Genomic DNA, 18,103 nt, shown 5'->3' on the forward strand with positions numbered 1-18,103 from the left:
TGCAGACAGCAAACACTGGTCTCATTTTGTCCTGTACCAGCGCTATCTGTACTAAACTTTGCTCAACTACATGGACAAAAATAGGGCACAGCTACTTTGAAGAATTTAAAAGAGAAATAGCTTGGAACAACATATAAGTTAATTTCATTTCTCTAATTTTAACTTCAAATAATTCCAGGATTTTCCAATAATACATCCTCTAATCCACTTTCACGTTATGACTGCTCACCACTGATCCAATGGTTTGTTGTTTCCCTGTGTCATAAGCATATCTGCCTAAACACCAGGTTTTGTACCACACACAAAAATCAGGCAAACCACAATAGTTTTCATATCAATTAGAAATGTTACTGTTCAAATGTTTTGTTCTAAAAAGACATTTCCAGACAAAACACATTGGTTTGGACATATCCTCAATTATTATGCGTTCATGCTGGAAAACTCAATATGGCGCTGCCTCGGCCCCCGCGGCTCTCTCATTCAGCAGGAGCCAAAAATACAATTCAAAGAGGGGTTTGTCTGTGAGACTGTTCTTTGGAGTTTGGCATCACTAACAGACAGTGGCAGGGCGAGAGACAAAATGGCTTGTTAGCTTGTTTTTATGTCATGGCAGCGCATTTAGCTACCACACTAGCTTTGAAAAACACGGATCCAAATATAATGCACTTAAAAACATCCATTTGTCTGCGCGCTCCACAAACGACACAGATTGTTGTTTTCCTTTTTTCCGCCTCATTAAAATGAAGCAGATAAAATGTTTGTATCAGTTACTATTCCAAACACATCACTCCTGAAGTGTCTCTCAAGCCTGGTCGGTAAATAATACCGCCTATTTTTATTTTGTTCGATAGAATTTTAAACAGTGCCTTTTGAGTCCTCAGATTTTGATAGAAGCAGACCTAATAATAGTTAGTCCAAATATATTCACATAGAGTAAAACTGACTTTTTATTAATTTTCTTGTTAAAATTACACATTTGTTTGAAATTCAATGTTGTTGATTTTTGTTTGGTTTTAGAGGTGTAGCTGCTGTTTAAAAGAAAGTAACAAATCAAACGTTAGCCACATTAGCTTTGCATTAGCTTTGTACAGACTCCATTTCCTCTCCCACAGGGCCTGTCTCTGGCACTGAACAACTGGGTGCTATTAGGGTTAGGAGTTGTATTTGCTGTATGCTAGTTCGTGTGTATGCGTGTGTGTGTGTGTGTGTGTGTGTGTGTGTGTATTTGCGTTTGCGTGTGTGCATGCTAGCTTTCCCTCAGCCGTTATTGCCCTTCTTAGCAGTCTGGCACATGAGCCGTAGCTGAGCCGTAGCTTAGCCGTAGCTAGCGTACAGCAGGTGGATGTCTCGCGGGTGGATGTGTCTCGCGGGTGGATGTGTCTCGCGGGTGGATGTCTCGTCGCGTTACGTCTTGGTTTCCCATGGCTTGAATAACTTTGCATTTTCTGGATCGCTGCGTTCTGGTGTGTGGAATGGGCGGATCAGTGTTTTCTTACAGGCGGCATAAAGAAGAGGTCCCGGGTCAGTTCCAATCCTCTCCAGTGACCCTGCTTCTAGTGACTTTAACCACTGCTACATTGTAAATTCATCTCAAAATTATATTAAAGAGTATTACTAAGTTTGATGTAGTATTTTTATTGATTTCTCTGACAGTTAACATAGGCCTACAGTTTATGCTGTTGTGGCGTAAAGTTAAAATATCACATTCTCATCACATTCCTTGTCTATTGCACTGTAAATTTGTCGACATTTAAGTTGGATGCCCTTCCTGCGACCACAAGCACACATTAAGTCACTAAAAATAAGCTTAAGTGAAGGTGCTTGTCTTGATGAAGTTGTTATTGCTTTGCCTTGAATGTTCCACACTATGGCATTAAACCGATCTCTCTATGAAAAAAGCAAGTAACGCCATTTATAAAACGTTTTTTTTATCTTTTTAAGGACATATCTCCTTCTACCATATCTCTAACAGCCCTGCCCCTGACGCACATTGTTCAGATCGTTTGTCTTTTTCTATAATAAACTTAAAGATGACATATAAAAATCAACTTTAATGAGCTTTTAACCCTGGTACAACAGTGTTTCCTCATCATTAGTTTACTCAAAATTATCATTGATCCCGTCATGTTTAAGTTTAATCCTGTATTGTCCTGTAACTGAGGCTTGAGTGCTCAGGGAATTCCTGTTTTCACCTACCACCTATCCCCACCCACCTCCCTGTACTTAGTTGCGATTCTTTGAAAATAAAGTGACACATGTAGAGTTATGAAATGTTACGACAATCTCCTGCTTACGGTGAAATGTTACAATAAAGAGGCTTTAAATCGGTTTCGATTACTAAACCAGTTTAGATTAATAATGCATTTTACAATGAGCAAAATATAAAACGATGCTCTACTTATGTTATAGTTCAATTCTGGGACAGTTCAATTATTCCAGAAGCCCGTCTGGACGCCACCACACAACGTTATCCTTCCTCTGGTTGTATTAGGTAACACATGGCTGCTTTACACAGACTAAAAGGCCGTTTTTGGACCGTCCAGGGAATCGGTGCTTTGTTGACTTGTTGGTTACATGAACATTGGACATTTTACACAAATCATTCTACTTTATACCATGTTTTAGCGGCGATACTTTCCCCCCATTCTCCCTTTAAACCAAACCTAAACCTACTGGACAGGAAGTGCCATTACAACAGAAGTGCTGATCCGTGGGAAAAAGAGGGAAAAGTGGGCGGGGCAGAATAAGGTCAACATAAAGTACCTGGGGAAAAAATTATGTTAAGTAATTACATTTTTGAACATACATACTCACAAATGTAAACAGACCATATTTCTATGGAGCGGCCCTGCTCTCAGTAATAATAATGCTTTATTTTGTAAATTGTGAACAATGAAATACCTAAATTGAATACTGTGGAACATTTCAGGCTAAGCAAAAACATTTTTGTGGAGACAAGCAGGTGGCATCTTTAGTACTATCTTGTGCACTAGAAGCAATTTTTAATGCAATTTACTTTCTTTAACACACACTTTTCAGTAATTTATTTAAGTCTCTCTTAGACTGGGGTGAGTAGGGCTAAGCTTGGTGCTATATCTGCTAATAAAGTGCAGTTGTGCTCCTCCTGTGCAGTGTGCTGGCTGTGCACTATCGGTACGTCTGTGAAGCCAGTGCACCTCATTAGTGAAGGCTAATGGAGGCTTATCCCGCGTAATGTCATTCACACTCGCATATTTGTGTTTCCCCCAGTCTTCCGAGTCTTAATACAGCAGCCAATTATACCAACAATGACAAATCCCTGCTTTCATTATATGATACTGTTCAATCGGACTTCTAATTATTCCTAAACTGTGCAGTGAAATGGAACAATTGTGATTCCGAGAGACGTCAGAACGAAATGAGAGTAAATCACATTCCATTTAATTTAAAGAGAGAAATAAGCCTGATGCATCAAACTGACATTTCTTTAAAGTGCAGTAAGTAACTTGTCTTACCATCTGCTTTTTCCCAAGGAGATATTTAGTATTTAGTATTCCACAATATGGCATTTAACTTTCAACTTGCCTCTCCATAGATGTAATTTTACCTTATGCAAGTGAAATGTTCTCATGTTTTTTTTTTTTTTTAGTTCTGACTGTGTTTGGTGGGTTCGTCCCTCTGGTAAATATTTATCAGTTTTACATCTGACAAGTGGCAATTTGTGAAGAAAATAGTTGCGCTGAGTTCTAAAGCAGAATCCCCTGTGATGTCATCAATATGCGACATTCCATCCAAAACGCAGTTCAATTCAAACACAACTGACACATTTTTCTGACAATACTACACATATGTCACATCTGCTGCTCGTGTCCAATTTAGAAGTACAATTACAAACGTAAAATCTTAAATATAACCAATGTTCATACACCTTAGTAAAATGTATAGTCTAATGGATACGTTTAATGCTATACTGAACATTCCAGACAAAGCAATATCTCCATGGAGACAAGCAGGCAGATTCACCACCAGAAAATGTACTTAGTGCACCTTTAACAAAATAAGTTTAAACAGCTTCTTAACATTTTCAATGAAACATAACATCAACATTCTAATTAACAAGAGAGAGTTTCCCAGAGTAATTGCCATGATTATACGTTCAGTTACCATGCTTTTCCCTTCCACTACTACAGGCTGCATTAACTTAATTAGCTTATTGTTTGGTCCTATATTGAGCTAATTTTAGTCCTAATGTGGAATTGGTTTGGTTCTGTTCTATTTCTGTTTAGTCCTGATTTAGTCCAGGTTTAGTTTTGTGTTTATTGTGCAGTAAAGTAAGACTAGGGTTCAAAAACGTCACATCTAAGTCAATTTAACTCACATTACACACCTCTCTCTAGCTCCGTAAAATCCTATAAGATAATGTAAACTATTCTCGTACAATAAAATGTGTATGTTTTTCCATCCGTGTTTCCCCCTCACTCCGTCCGTTGCAGCGTGTCGGTTCACAGTGCAAAGCATTCTGGGTGGAATCTGAGAGGTAAGTGAGAAGTGTTTAGCGGTGGAGTCGGACAAAGAGGTGTTCAGTGGGATCCGGAGCTCGGTCAGACCAGCTCACCGGTAAAGGTCAGTCTGGGTGCAGTCTCACAGGTGGTCCGCTCCAGGAACAGGGGCCTCTGCTGGAACAGGGGCCTCTGCAGGAACAGGGGCCTCTGCAAACCTGGGCTAGTCTGACTACAAGGGACAAGGAACTGGGCTGTGGATTTAGTGATGGGACTGAAAAAAACATACTTATAATGCAGGGAGCGAGTGGCGAGGAGAGACGAGAGGAGGCAGGGAGCGAGGAGGGAGGAGAGAGGAGAGGAGGCAGGGAGCGAGGAGGGAGGAGAGAGGAGAGGAGGCAGGGAGCGAGGAGGGAGGAGAGAGGAGAGGAGGCAGGGAGCGAGGAGGGAGGAGAGAGGAGAGGAGGCAGGGAGCGAGGAGGGAGGAGAGAGGAGAGGAGGCAGGGAGCGAGGAGGGAGGAGAGGAGACAGGGAGCGAGGAGCGAGGAGAGAGGAGAGGAGGCATGGAGCGAGGAGAGGAGATGGGAAGCGAGGAGGGAGGAGAGGAGACGTGAAGCGAGGAGGGAGGAGAAGAGGCAGGGAGCGAGGAGGGAGGAGAAGAGGCGGGGAGAGAGGAGAGGAGGCAGGGAGCGAGGAGGGAGGAGAGGAGGCAGGGAGCGAGGAGGGAGGAGAGGAGGCAGGGAGCGAGGAGCGGGGAGAGAGGAGAGGAGGCATGGAGCGAGGAGAGGAGATGGGAAGCGAGGAGGGAGGAGAGGAGACGGGAAGCGAGGAGGGAGGAGAAGAGGCAGGGAGCGAGGAGGGAGGAGAAGAGGCGGGGAGAGAGGAGAGAGGAGAGGAGGCAGGGAGCGAGGAGGGAGGAGAGGAGGCAGGGAGCGAGGAGGGAGGAGAGGAGGCAGGGAGCGAGGAGCGAGGAGAGAGGAGAGGAGGCATGGAGCGAGGAGAGGAGATGGGAAGCGAGTTGGGAGGAGAGGAGACGGGAAGCGAGGAGGGAGGAGAAGAGGCAGGGAGCGAGGAGGGAGGAGAAGAGGCGGGGAGAGAGGAGAGAGGAGAGGAGGCAGGGAGCGAGGAGGGAGGAGAGGAGGCAGGGAGCGAGGAGAGGAGGAGGGAGGAGAGGAGACGGGAAGCGAGGAGGGAGGAGAAGAGGCAGGGAGCGAGGAGGGAGGAGAGGAGGCGGGGAGAGAGGAGAGAGGAGAGGAGGCAGGGAGCGAGGAGGGAGGAGAGGAGGCAGGGAGCGAGGAGGGAGGAGAGGAGGCAGGGAGCGAGGAGCGAGGAGAGAGGAGAGGAGGCATGGAGCGAGGAGAGGAGATGGGAAGCGAGGAGGGAGAAGAGGAGACGGGAAGCGAGGAGGGAGGAGAAGAGGCAGGGAGAGAGGAGAGGAGGCAGGGAGCGAGGAGGGAGGAGAGGAGGCAGGGAGAGAGGAGATGGGAAGCGAGGAGGGAGGAGAGGAGACGGGAAGCGAGGAGGGAGGAGAAGAGGCAGGGAGCGAGGAGGGAGGAGAGGAGGCGGGGAGAGAGGAGAGAGGAGAGGAGGCAGGGAGCGAGGAAGGAGGAGAAGAGGCAGGGAGCGAGGAGGGAGGAGAGGAGACAGGGAGCGAGGAGCGAGGAGAGAGGAGAGGAGGCATGGAGCGAGGAGAGAGGAGAAGAGGCAGGGAGCGAGGAGGGAGGAGAAGAGGCGGGGAGAGAGGAGAGGAGGCAGGGAGCGAGGAGGGAGGAGAAGAGGCGGGGAGAGAGGAGAGAGGAGAGGAGGCAGGGAGCGAGGAGGGAGGAGAGGAGGCAGGGAGCGAGGAGGGAGGAGAGGAGGCAGGGAGCGAGGAGCGAGGAGAGAGGAGAGGAGGCATGGAGCGAGGAGAGGAGATGGGAAGCGAGTTGGGAGGAGAGGAGACGGGAAGCGAGGAGGGAGGAGAAGAGGCAGGGAGCGAGGAGGGAGGAGAAGAGGCGGGGAGAGAGGAGAGAGGAGAGGAGGCAGGGAGCGAGGAGGGAGGAGAGGAGGCAGGGAGCGAGGAGAGGAGGAGGGAGGAGAGGAGACGGGAAGCGAGGAGGGAGGAGAAGAGGCAGGGAGCGAGGAGGGAGGAGAGGAGGCGGGGAGAGAGGAGAGAGGAGAGGAGGCAGGGAGCGAGGAGGGAGGAGAGGAGGCAGGGAGCGAGGAGGGAGGAGAGGAGGCAGGGAGCGAGGAGCGAGGAGAGAGGAGAGGAGGCATGGAGCGAGGAGAGGAGATGGGAAGCGAGGAGGGAGGAGAGGAGACGGGAAGCGAGGAGGGAGGAGAAGAGGCAGGGAGAGAGGAGAGGAGGCAGGGAGCGAGGAGGGAGGAGAGGAGGCAGGGAGCGAGGAGATGGGAAGCGAGGAGGGAGGAGAGGAGACGGGAAGCGAGGAGGGAGGAGAAGAGGCAGGGAGCGAGGAGGGAGGAGAGGAGGCGGGGAGAGAGGAGAGAGGAGAGGAGGCAGGGAGCGAGGAAGGAGGAGAAGAGGCAGGGAGAAGGAGGGAGAAGAGGAGACAGGAAGCGAGGAGGAGAGGAGGCAGGGAGCGAGGAGGGAGGAGAGGAGGCAGGGAGCGAGGAGGGAGGAGAGGACACAGGAAGCGAGGAGGAGAGGAGGCAGGGAGTGAGGAGGGAGGAGGCAGGGAGCGAGGAGGGAGGAGGCAAGGAGGGAGGAGAAGAAAAAAACACACTTATTATGAGATGTGATCAAGAGTAAGCTGCACATTTCTGAACTTAAGTTTTTTTAAACTCTTTATTGTTTTTGAAACACACAGGAACAAAAATTACATAACACAAAATGACATATTTACAGATTTAGGGGAGAAAAATAAAAAAAAAAAAAATTATATATATATATATACATATATGGATGCACAAATTTATATTCACTTCATAAAGTAAAAATAAGTTTGATAATATTTTCGAACACTTCAAATGTGAATGATAAAGTTTAGCAATGGTGGAAGGTAAAAGTATTGTACTTCAGTCAATTGTACTTTAGGCATCTATACTTTCTACTTTCTACCCAAACAGAGCTGTGGGAAAGAGAGTGATACATCAACAACTGCTGCAAAGACTTTAAAATGAATAGTTCTGTTTTCATGTTTCAAAACAGTAAAAATCAGGTACAGTGCCTTTAAGTTTAAATGAAAATTCCAGTCATTTAATTGTGGATATTGAAATTGCTGGTCATATTTTATAATAAGTAATGTGGTGATTACAACGATAATAACTAATTGTAGAAACCGATAGTGAAAAGTGACAACACAGACCTGCAGAGTTAACTCATATTGTTACCCGCCGTACTCAGGTTAACCTGGTGGTTTCTTGTGCTTTTTCTACTTAAGCTCGTGACTTTAATTAGATAAGATAAGATAAGATAATCCTTTATTGTCCCACATGGGGAAATTTCATTGGTGCAACGCAGGAAGATACAGAGGTAGATACAGAAGAACAGATCACTTATAGGAAGTCTGAAAAAACACTTTCAGTAGAAGATAAAAAACTCCCATAGACAAATAAATAAATACATAAATACCATTGCATGTGATCCCGACAGTAATTGCACATGAATATGTGTCACGACAGCACATAGATTGCACATGAATTTCACAGTAATTGCACATGAATTGCACATGAATTCCAACAGCAATTGCACATATGACAGAATTGCACATCAGTATTAGGTTAGGTCAGTATTGCGAGTGCTCAGTACTAACAGTTTTTGTTATAAAGTCTGACAGCAGCAGGAAGGAAAGACCTACGGAACCTTTCCTTCACACAGCGAGGGTGGATCAGTCTCTCACGGAAGCTGCTCTCCAGAGCGGACAGAGTGTCCTGCAGGGGGCGACACTCATGGTCCAGCATAGATGTGAATCTAGCCAGGACCCTCCTGTCCCCCACCTCCTGCACCGAGTCCAGAGCACAGCCCAGGACGGAGCTGGACTTCTTGATGACTCTGTCCAGCCTCCTCCTCTCCCTCTCTGTGATGCTGCTGCTCCAGCAGGCCACACCGTACAGGAGGGCTGATGCCACCACAGAGTCGTAGAAGGTCTTCAGGAGTGGCCCTGTCACTCCAAAAGATCTGAGTCTCCTCAGGAGGTAGAGCCGACTCTGGCTCTTCCTGTACAGTGCGTCTGTGTTATGAGTCCAGTCCAGTTTGTGGTTCAGATGAACACCCAGGTACTTGTATGAGTCCACTCTCTCAATGTCCCGTCCCTGGATGTTCACTGGTGAGGGGGCAGTGGAGTGGCGTCTGCGGAAATCCACCACCATCTCCTTGGTCTTTCCCGCGTTGATGAGGAGGTGGTTCCGCTGACACCAGTCCACAAAGTCCTGCGCCAGTCCTCTGTACTCCGCGTCATCGTCGTCCGTGATGAGTCCGATGATGGCAGAGTCGTCAGAGAACTTCTGCAGGACACAGCTGTCCGTGTCGTGTCTGAAGTCTGCAGTGTAAAGGGTGAAGAGAAAGGGCGCGAGGACAGTGCCCTGGGGCGCCCCCACACTGCAGGTCCGAGTGTCAGACACACAGTTCCGGGCTCTCACAAACTGGGGTCGGTCTGTGAGGTAGTCCAGGATCCACTCTGCCAGGTCATACTCCATACCAGCCGTCTCCAGCTTGTCCCTCAGGAGCAGCGGCTGGATGGTGTTGAAGGCGCTGGAAAGATCGAAGAACAGAATCCTCACAGAGCTGCCAGGCTTTTCCAGGTGAGAGAGAGAGCGGTGCAGCAGGGAGATGACGGCGTCCTCCACTCCGATGCCAGACCGATATGCAAACTGCAGCGGGTCCATGGCTGAGCTCACAGTGGAGCGGAGGTGGTCCAGGACCAGCCGCTCCAGTGTCTTCATCAGGTGGGACGTGAGAGCCACTGGCCTGAAGCTGTTGAGGTCTTTGGGGCGCGGTGTCTTAGGCACAGGTACCAGACAGGAGGTCTTCCAGACCTGTGGTACCACCCTCAGCTTCAGGCTCATGTTGAAGACATGCTCCATAACTCCACACAGTTCATCTGTGCAGGACTTAAGGAGCCTGGGGCTGATGCCATCAGGTCCTGCTGGTCCTCTTCAGCTCACTCCTCACCTGTGCTGCTGTGACAGTCAGTGGTTGGCAGGGGGACCGTGTGCTGGGGGGATGGGTGAGTCCAGGCGAAGTGGGGAGCTGATGGTCCGGGGCAGATAAGCGAAGAGGAACAGATGCAGGGCATTGTCCAGCTGTGGAAGAGGGAGCATGCAGCTGTGCAGGGGGAGGGGCGGGTGACCGATCAAACCTCAAGAAGTGAGCATTTAAATCATTCACCCACTGTAGATCCCCCTCTGTCTGGGCAGGGGGGATTTTGAAGCCTGAATGTTCTTTTACTGCAGCTGCTCCTCCATCCTCCTCTTGTAGCCGGCCTCAGCCTGCCTGATCTTCCTCCTCAGCTCCTTCTGCACAGTCCTCAGCTCCTCCTTGTTCCCTGACCTGAAGGCTCTCTTCTTCTCCTTCAGCAGAGCCTCCAGTTCACGTTTAATCCATGGCTTGTTGTTTGGAAAACACCGCACCGTCCGGGAGGGAACAATGTTCTCAAAACAGAAGTTGATGTAGTCCGTGATGCACTCTGTGATGGTGTTGATGTCCTCCCCATGTGGGTCATAAAGCTCAGTCCAGACAGTGGTGCTGAAGCAGTCCCTCAGAGCCTCCTCGCTCTCAGCAGACCACATCCTCACCTCACGGGACACCACAGGCTGCCTGCGCACGATGGGTTCATACACAGGCCTCAGATGTACAAGGTTGTGGTCCGAGCTGCCCAGGGGAGGGAGGGGGGAAGAGGAATAAGCCTCCTTGGTGTTGGCAAAAAAACAAGTCCAATGTTCTATTCTCTCTGGTGGGGCAGGTAACATACTGGATGTATGTTGGTAGAACAGAAGAGGGAGAAAGCGTGGTTAAAGTCACCAGAGATGAGGAAGAGAGCCTGTGGATGCTGTGTTTGCAGCCTACAAGTGCAGGAGAGCAGTGCTTCACAAGCATCTTCAGCATTGGCAGACGGGGCCACATAGACTGCGATCAAAATCACATGTGAGAACTCCCGGGGCAGATAATATGGCCTCATGCCAATAGCCAATAGTTCAATATCCTTGTTACATAGCTGCTCCTTCACTGTGCAGTGTTCAGGTTTGGACCAGCTCGTGTTCACATACACCGCCAGACCGCCTCCTCTTTTCTTCAAGCATTCTCTCGTTCTGTCCGCCCGCAGCAGATGAAAATTGTCCAAACCTACAATAGAGTCTGGCATTTCTGCTGTTAACCAGGTCTCTGTGAAAATCAAGACGCTGCTGTCCCTATAAATCCTCTGGGACCGCATGAGGCTCGCTATTTCCGTCATTTTATTTTGAAGGGACCTCACGTTACCCATGACTACGGCGGGAACCGACTTCCTGTTTGTCCCTCTCTTCTCTCGGAGTTTACGTCCAGCCCGTCTGCCTCGTTGCGTTTTCCTTAGGATGTCCGCCGGGATAATGTGACGATCTCCGGGTAAGACGACTGTTCTCCGCAGTTTCATGAGTTCCTCCTTTGTGTAAACGCGGTACGGCGCCGGCCGGGGGGCGGGGCCGGAGCCGGGGGGCGGGGCCGGAGCCAGGGGGCGGGGCCGGAGCCGGGGGACTCAGAGCCAAGACACATCGCAACGACACGACGAAAACACTCAATCCAGCCGAATAAAGTCAAAACAAGTTAATTTAAAGCGATTCCAGTGCGTGTCCCGATCGTTCGTGAAGTTCCTCTTTCATATAAACGTGTATATAAACGTGTACCGACGACACGCCGTACTTTAGCGCGGCCGGAGGGCGCGGGGGGGGGGCTGGTGGGCTCGCTCGGAGCTAGCTCACGTCACAACAACACAACGAACGCAACGAAAAACGCTCAAATCCAGCCGAAAAAAGTCAAAAACAGTTGAATTAAAAAACTATTCCAGCGCGTGTCCCTATCGTACAGTAAAATAGAAAAAAATATACTAACTATATTTACAAAATATAGGAGATAAAGCACAATAAGTGTGAGAAAGAAGAGAGAGCGTTTACACCGGGCTGCCAGCTGTACCAGCGCCTTATGACCCATAATCTTGTAATCAATTCTGACAGAAACTTTCACACCCGCCCTGGCTAAGTGCTAAATTGTTTGTGTCTGGTGTGGCTAACGACGAGCGCCAGAGACAATTGGGCAGAGGTTGTAGTGCTAGCGTTAGCATGTGACAGTGATGGAGGCCGGAGAGGGAGGAGACTGACAGGTGATCCATCAAGGGCCCTTCTGTCATTATTCAATTACCAGCCATGCTTAGCTCCGCCGATAACCCCAGCACACGTGCGCTCCGGCTGGGCTGGGCAGCCTGGGAGGTGGGTGCTTGGGTGGCTGGGGGCATGGCTGGGTTGGGTTGGTGGGTGCATGGCTGGGTGGGTTGGGTTGTTGGGTGCATGGCTGGGTGGGTTGGGTTGTTGGGTGCATGGCTGGTGGGTGGCTGGGTGGGTTGGTGTGTGGGTGCATGGCTGGGTGGGTTGTTGGGTGCATGGCTGGGTGGGTTGGCGGGTGCATGGCTGGGTGGGTTGTTGGGTGCATGGCTGGGTGGGTTGTTGGGTGCTTGGCTGGGTGGGTTGTTGGGTGCATGGCTGGGTGGGTTGGCGGGTGCATGGCTGGTGGGTGGCTGGGTGGGTTGGTGGGTGCATGGCTGGGTGGGTTGTTGGGTGCATGGCTGGGTGGGTTGTTGGGTGCATGGCTGGGTGGGTTGGCGGGTGCATGGCTGGGTGGGTTGTTGGGTGCATGGCTGGGTGGGTTGTTGGGTGCTTGGCTGGGTGGGTTGTTGGGTGCATGGCTGGGTGGGTTGGCGGGTGCATGGCTGGTGGGTGGCTGGGTGGGTTGGTGGGTGCATGGCTGGGTGGGTTGTTGGGTGCATGGCTGGGTGGGTTGGTGGGTGCATGGCTGGGTGGGTTGTTGGGTGCATGGCTGGGTGGGTTGGCGGGTGCATGGCTGGGTGGGTTGTTGGGTGCATGGCTGGGTGGGTTGGCGGGTGCATGGCTGGGTGGGTTGTTGGGTGCATAGCTGGGTGGGTTGTCGGGTGCATGGCTGGGTTGGTTGGTGGGTGCATGGCTGGGTGGGTTGTTGGGTGCATGGCTGGGTGGGTTGTTGGGTGCATGGCTGGGTGGGTTGGCGGGTGCATGGCTGGGTGGGTTGGCGGGTGCATGGCTGGTGGGTGGCTGAAGAGTGGGTCCAGCTCCAGTCTCCTCGTGTCCGTCTGTGAGAGTCGGTTCTCTCCTTCACTGGAACTCCTCCAGGTTTCTACGCTTTTTTCCCAAAGAGGTTTTTTTTGTAGTTTTTCCTGGCCGAGAAGGAGAGTCTAAGGACAGAGGACCCTGGGACATCGTCCCTCGCCACCACAGACATTGTCTGACTCCATCGCCACCACAGACATTGTTGATTCATTTCTCCCTGTGGCCCTCAGAGGCAACTGTTGTTGTGATTTTGGGCCTTACAAAAATAAATTGATTTGATTTGATTTGATTTGATGGCTGGGTGGGTTGTTGGGTGCATGGCTGGGTGGGTTGTTGGTTGCATGGCTGGGTGGGTTGTTGGGTGCATGGCTGGGTGGGTTGTTGGGTGGGTGGCAGAGGGTCTACATAAGCTTTTAGTGCACCTTTAATCCGGCTGCTTGTTGTTCCCATGCACCTGTCAGAGTGTGATGTGGGCGACAGGCACTATGGCCCAGAAAGTTACAGTATGTATAGATGCGTTTTATGTCATACTGTTAAATATTATAGCTAAAGGAACAACGTTTCCATGGAAACAAGCAGGATATTCCTCCTCTGGGACACGTACAAGTCAGATTTGTGGAGATGCCGGCCCGCTCACAGTAAAGACATCAGTGTGTTTTTCAGTGCAATAAAAGCATCTGAAATTAAATTACATGCTTTTATTTAGATATATTTTTGGTTCGAAAGTGGCTTACTTGGGCTTTAATGAGCCAAGAAAAACTATTTGTAAGTGGACATGTCCTTAGAGTTTGTGTGACAAGAAAAAAATCTTGTGGACTAAAACGTTTGGTATTATTACCATTAACTGAACTGAAATAGTGGGCAGAGAGTTTGAAAATGGTTTGAACAGGTCAAATGTCCATGGGCAGTCCACACGTATCGCTCACCTATTGCATTCCCAGCATCTTAATCCTTTTTTAATACTTTTATTTAAACAGGATGTTCCATCGCAACTCAGAATCTCTTTTGGTCATGGCAGCAGCAACACATTCAACACAGTGCAGAAAATCACTAAATATTAATATAATATAATATTATAAAAACAGAAACAATTCTCAATTACCACACTTTTTACAGTTTTCTTGAACTTCAAGTGACACTAACAGCTTCACACTTAATCTATTTTTTTTAAATCATTCCAAGACTAAGGTGCACTAATTATTCACTGTGATGAGTTAATTAAAACTCCTCACGACTCTCTGATTATGCGAACAGCTACTTCTCTGAGAATAAAACACTATAATTAGATGTAGTTAAAGTGTAATGGTCTCATTTTCACCCGATTGCATTTGTTTTACAAGGCATAAAAAACAATCAATGAATAAATGCAATATTGATTTGTTTAATGCCATACTGCGGTACATTTCAGACAAGGCCATTTCTAGCAAGGTGACAGTTCAGAGTTCATCAATATTGTTTTAAAAAGATAGAAAGGAGAGACTACAACTAAACAACAAAACGTGCGGCTGAAAGATACTCACTTGAAAATCACTTTTAACCAGTTTTTATGGGGATTTTATGGAGATTTTACTGAACAATCTAATCGACAAAGCCAAAGTAAATGGAAAATGTGTGGGATTTTGGGATTTTCTATAAAATCTCTGTTTAAATCACTGGTCACGGCCCTTTCCAGTCGTGCAGAATGGCTGTAGGACACACACACACACACACTCACACACACACACACACACACACACACTCACACACACACACACACACACACACACACACACACACACACACACACACACACACACACACACACACACACACACTCACACACACACACACACACACACACACACACACACACACACACACACACACACACACACACACACACACACACACACACACACACACACACACGGGCTCCTGGGACAGCACTGGTGGTAAATACGTCTTCTGCTCAGCTTGTGTAATGGTTCATGTCAGCTCCATAATGACGCTGCCCAGTGGAGACGGATGAGAAGACGTGTCCGGTCACTAGGGGGCGCTGCAACCAAAGGAAATTCACTTCATTCAACCTCCGCTTCCTTCAGGCTCTTCCACACTGCAAAAAAGAAAATCTACTCACGTGATACACCGGAAACACTTTTTCTTTTTTAGTATGTTGTGGTCAGTTTGCTCTCTCAATATAAGCCTTCACATGGAAATAATAAACTGTCTAATTTGCATTTAAATATGTTTGATTATTTCATTTAATCCACAGAGACACAAAGATCCGCCCTTAAATTAGCTCCAAGACACCAAAATTTACAATTTTGCACTTTTTTGTTTTTTTTTGTTGCCTCTATTTATTTAAGTTTTATTTACAACATTTGTCCAATGTTTAGCAAAGTTTAGTTTTCTCAAATACTTTATAATATATCCACAAATGTAAAGACATTGCACGAGGATAAAACTCTTACATGGTTGTGAGTAACTGACAGAAGACGTTTCAAATAGACACCTGTAGATATAAGATTGTTTCCTCTTAACAGTTAAATGGTTTGAGTTTATAATATTTATCTTGCTTTTAGTTTAGTTTAGTTTACTCAGTTTCGTGACTTGTTTCAATATATATTTTATAATTTCAGGGAAAATATCCGTATGTCAATGCTGTGAGAACGGTGGACTCTATAATTGAGAAAGTAGATTGGACAGATAAATTACAATACAACAAATCCCCCCCAAAAATGGCTCAAGTGGGTATTATATAATGCTGTTAGGACATGCTCTCATTAATAACCTACTGGAAATCTGCAGAGCTTTGGGGACAAATGGATTTTGTAAATGACTATATGAACACAGCGATACATAATGGATTTCTGACCTTTAATGTTTCTATATTATGGATTATTTGGTGTATTCTGGACTTTTTTTCTCTACACTTTAGCTTCCAGTTTCTTGTTTCTTACATTATTTGGCGTCTAGCTAAATAAAGTTTGTAGCTAATCCACGTTGAATGAGTTTTTGAGGTATATACGTTGTGCAGATGACGCCACGAGATTCAGAATTTTAGCAGTGAGTGGCAAAATTGCACTTGTCAATGTTGAGTAATGGCATTTTCGCCTGTAAAAGCTGAAAACATCTGAAATGTAAAAGAGTCTGTGCAGTCTACAACTCTCAAAATATTTCGTTTATACCTGAAAAGGAAATAAACAGAAACACTGCAGCTAAACACATTTATCACTAACACAGACTTTGGTGTCACGCAATAATTATGGCTTTTTTGGACCATAGGCTTTATTAACCAGGACAGCTCAGTGTGAAACGGGGATGAGAGAGAAGGGAGGACATACAGTAAATTGTATTGTTGAGTTGGGATTCTCCGGGCAGTCTTTTTTTTGAAGAGGTGAGTTAAAGTGTTCTTTATCTCCCCCTACTGATAGCAAACAAGCTAACTAAGCTCTGCACAGTCGGAGCAACAACAGAGAACCTAATTTCCATTTCACTTTTTCCATATGAAGTTCATTTGAGCAAATTGATAGCTCAATAGACAGAAAATAGGCAAAAGAACCCGAAAGAAACACATTTGTCGGTTGTGCAGACCATAGTTCTGACACAGACTGAAAGTTGAGGGCCATTTTTTGAATGAAAACGTCTGTACTTTATAGTCTGGGTTAAACGATACATGTGGTGGTTTCTACACAGCACGCTCAGTTTGGTCCATGTCTCAATCAATCAATTCAATCACGCGTTTCCACAAGGACAAGGACATTAAGCAACGGAGGCACCTATATTTTGGAGTTTTAACAACTACAAACCCTTCTTTTTCGGTCTATTATCCACCAGCGTGTAGCGTCAATATTTCTGATTGATTTACATGATCCACAAACTCTCTCAGACACAGAGAGAAAATGCAATCCAAACAATCCACAAACAAAAGACCTCACGCTTTTATTCAAACACTCACACATTTGCTCTCCACTTTCACCTCAGCTCATCCTGCCGGTGCAGCGTGTGTTCCGTGTGTTCCGTGTGTTCCGTGTGCTCACTAAATTCACCAGACCATTTAACGGCGTGCTCCCCGCTCTGCGTTAGCGCCTACACGGCCTGCTTTACAGCTCATCCGACAGCACTCACTGTACCGTACACGCGACAGGGCCCAGCTCCAGACAGCAGCCCTCATCGTCCTGCCTCAGCGCTGGATAAATCTCAAAATGTCTTCCTAGTTATACCTTGGCCCCGCTGCGTGCTAACTTCACTACCGCCGCTAATTGGCAATTACCTGAACTTGAGCGTTTAACTGTCACACTTAGCCCTAATAGGGTTTCCGAGGTTTGACATGTCTATTTTACTAGCGCCGTTTAAAGGAGTCATATACTCTAGACTGGGTAAGGAGAGGAGACAGCGGGGCCCATAGCGGCTAATGAGCACCCAAAGGCGACGGTCCCACTTAAGGTCAGACTCAAGGACGTCTGGGCGTCATTTGTTTGACACACGGGATTAGCAGAGTGTACGTAATGACATGAGGTGGACAGATATGCTCAGGTTACATGTCGTCTGAGGGTGTGGTTTTGTTGTGTACCTGAGCAAGACACTTCAAGTCACAATGCAGGCAATTTGGAAATCTTTGGAGTGGTTAATAATGGGTCAAGGAAGTAACAAAAAGTGTGTTAAAATGACCAACTCGACCACAAGATTTAACTGAACACGTTTTGCCCTGCTATTTTTTTGCACTATTAAGAAACAAAAAGTGTCAATTAATGGAAAATTGTTTGAAAACCCTGCACCCTTACTGCGAGATTGTTCGCCTCTCCACAGATCTGACTCTGGCCTTATGATGTTTCTTGGTCTTAAACATTTGTGTCCTCTGTTGCTCTTAAAGGGGGGCACAGTACCTGACATGTTCCGCACAATGGCTTTAATGGCTGGAAGTTCATAAAAAATGCAAGCTTTTCCCATTATGTTCAAAAATAAGCTTCTTTGTAGACTTACCCTGGACTTAATGTTGGTAAAAAGCCAAAAAATTAGGCAATATATTTACAGAAGGTAGATGGATTTATTTGTCCTATAATAATGTCTAAGATTATAGAGGGAAATGGTCACTTTTGAAAATATATTCAAATGAAAGACTGTTTAAAGTTGTCACGTTTAAGCTACTTCCCGATTACTCAGCAAAATGATACATATATCTACAGGAAGAGATGGTACAACGGTGTGTGGGACTCAATTTGTATAATATATTATGGGGTAAATTTATTCAATACAAAATTCTGTCCATAAAATGGGAAGTAAAAGAAAGTCATATGGGATTGTCCTTTGGTCTCTCATGGAGGAAAGTACCCAAGTTACTCAGACTGTCCAACAGGGGACAAGGGGCATCCTCAGATTAA

Source organism: Eucyclogobius newberryi, unplaced genomic scaffold, assembly GCF_026437365.1.
Source record: "Eucyclogobius newberryi isolate DKJ021-1_F unplaced genomic scaffold, fEucNew1.0.hap1 SCAF_21, whole genome shotgun sequence".
NCBI classification, from domain to species: Eukaryota; Metazoa; Chordata; class Actinopteri; order Gobiiformes; family Gobiidae; genus Eucyclogobius; species Eucyclogobius newberryi.